The sequence below is a fragment of the Melanerpes formicivorus genome, unplaced genomic scaffold (assembly GCF_026170545.1).
Source record: "Melanerpes formicivorus ecotype bairdi unplaced genomic scaffold, bMelFor1.0.p_v2 SCAF_354, whole genome shotgun sequence".
NCBI lineage: Eukaryota > Metazoa > Chordata > Aves > Piciformes > Picidae > Melanerpes > Melanerpes formicivorus.
In genome coordinates, this window is record NW_027142706.1 from 97,501 (window position 1) to 100,000 (window position 2,500).

The 2,500-nt window shown below is 77.2% G+C and overlaps 1 non-coding gene across 1 annotated transcript; it reads right to left on the bottom strand.

Moving 5' to 3' along the window:
- Nucleotides 1-365: 365 nt before the first annotated feature.
- On the bottom strand, nucleotides 366-518 carry LOC137459402 (5.8S ribosomal RNA). Its single transcript, XR_010992293.1, has one exon. It is a non-coding gene; the product is annotated as a 5.8S ribosomal RNA (ribosomal RNA).
- Between the last annotated feature and the right edge of the window lie 1,982 nt (nucleotides 519-2,500).

A 2,500-nucleotide genomic window follows, 5' to 3' on the forward strand; every position in this document is an offset into this window, starting at 1 on the left:
GCCCACGGCAGACGCGCGCCGCGGACGCGGCAGCACGGCACGGTACCCCCGCGGTACCCACCCGCAGACAGCCGCGCCCGCGCGGGAGTGCCGGGGGGGGCGAGGCCCGCGCCTCCTCCCCCAACCGGGCTCTCGTCTCCCCCAACGCCCCACCGGGCGTCGCTGGACCAACGGGGAACCCCTGCCGGCGAAGCCCCGGCAGGACGAACTCCGCGAGAGCGGGCGCTCCGGGAGCGGGGAGCTACGGAGCGCTCCCCGAGTCTGCACTTAGGGGGACGAAGGCCCCTCCCCGCCCGGGGGAGAGCCTGCGAGGCGACCCCAGCCGCGCCGCTCGGCGGGCACCGAGGCGGCGATTGATCGTCAAGCGACGCTCAGACAGGCGTAGCCCCGGGAGGAACCCGGGGCCGCAAGTGCGTTCGAAGTGTCGATGATCAATGTGTCCTGCAATTCACATTAATTCTCGCAGCTAGCTGCGTTCTTCATCGACGCACGAGCCGAGTGATCCACCGCTAAGAGTTGTCTGGCTTTTCGGCACCGCCCCCGCCAGCGCGGAGGGGCCGGGACCGCTCGCAAAGGAGCGGCCCCTCGGAGAGCGCGGCACGGCGGCCGCTCGCCTCACATTGACCGTACAAGCACAGGAGAGGGGGGGGAAATAAAACGAAACCCCGAAGCGGCAAAAGCAAGGGGCGGGGAGCCCGCGCTCCCGGCTTTTTTCCCTCCCCCGAGGAGGGAAAAACGCACCTTGTGGCGCTTCGGGGCCGGACCAGGCGCCCGGGCTCGCTCCGACCTCGGCGCGGAGGAGGCCCGCCGCGCGCCCGCCGGGAACGTGCCCCGAACCCGGCCTCGCCTCGCGTGCACGGGGAAAGAAAACCCCCTTCGCTTCCCCACCCAACGGCGGGGGGGGGGGTGTGTCTCTCGCTGGCCGCCCCGTGCCGTCGCGGAGACGCCACGAAGCGAGGCAGCGGAGACCCCCCCCCCCCGGCCCCGGGGAGCGAGGGGGGCCGGGCGCACAACCCCGCCGGAGGAGAGCGCGCGCGCGCCTCCGCACCGGCCCCTCCAACGCCGCCACCGCTGCGGCCCATCCCGGACTTTCTTTTCCCTCGCTTTGGCCCCGGGGCCGAGCCCCGGCCGGCTCGCGCCCTCGGGCGGCTTCCTCTCGCCACCGAACCCCCCCCCCGCCGCGGGGGACGGAAAACGGCTTGCGAGACGGAAAGCCCGAGCCCACGTGGGACGCCGCCGCGGCGACCCGCCGGCCCTCGCCGGGCGGCGCACCCGCCGACCGACAAACCCCAGCGGCACGAGCCCCTTCCATCCTCCCCCGGCGCCACCGCGCCGCCGGCTTCGCTCGCTCGACCCCTTCCGTGGCCCCGCGGCCAGGCGGACAGCGGACGGCGCTGAGCCGGGGGGCGGGCCCCCGCTCTCCCCGTTTCCACGCGGAGACCGGGGGTGGGACGCCCCCGGCTGCCCGCCCGTCCCCCACCCGGCACGCGCCGGGAAGGCGAACGGGGAAGCCCGCGGGCAGGGCCCGGGACCGGGACAGCCGCAGCCGGTGGCAGGGTGCCCTCCGGCGAGGGACCGGAGCCGGAGACGCCGAGCGACGCCCGCCGCCGCTCGGACGCGGTCACGCCACCCGAAACCGGCCCCGGACGGGGGGGGAACCGGCAGCGCGAGACCGCCGAGGGCGCCAGCTCGCCGGGGCCCCCGCTCTGGGGCCTGGGCAAAGGGAAAAGGGACCGGGAGGTCCGCAGCGGCCCGCGCCGCAAGAGGCGCCGCCGCCGAGCCGCGGCAACGCGCCCGCACAAAACCCCCGGCGGGGGCGAAGCGCCCTGGGCCAGCCCCCACCGCGGGGGCTCGCCGCCCCGGCCCGCGAGAAGCCCGCGCTTCAACGCGCCGCCGGGGACGCCCGTGGCGAGGCGAGGCGCGGGCCGGACCACGGCCGACCTCGCGCGGTGGGCTCTCTCCGGCCGAGCGCTCGGACCGCAGAGAGGGGGGGGCAGCAGAGTCCCCTCCCCGGCCCGGCGGGCCCCCGGAGGACGACGAGCGCGACGACGGCGGACCTAGCCAGAGGCATTGCGGGGGCAACCCCCGCCCCTCTGAAGGCACCCGCCCGCCCCCGCGCTCGCCCCCCGCATCCGGGGGTGGCGCGCCGAGCCGCCCGGGTCTTTAAACCGCCGCCCGGCTTCCTCCGCGGTAGGGCAAGGCCGCGGACGAAGGCGCGGAACGCTAGGTACCTGACCCTGGGGTGAGGGAAACCAGACTTAAGGCCCCGCGGGGGGTGCCTCCCCCCACTGCCGCCGTCGGGGGGAGCGTCCGCCCGCGGGGGCCGCGCCCGACGTCCGCCGCCACCCACCGCGCCCCTGGCCTGGCCCGAGGCCCGGGGTTTCCCTCAGTCAGCCGGCGCTGCGCTCGGGGAGGAGGGACGCGGCTGGGGACGCCCATGCCGCGCGCTCGCCGCGCGGCGAGCGCCCGGCTACGGCGGCCCCGGCGGCGGACCGGCGCA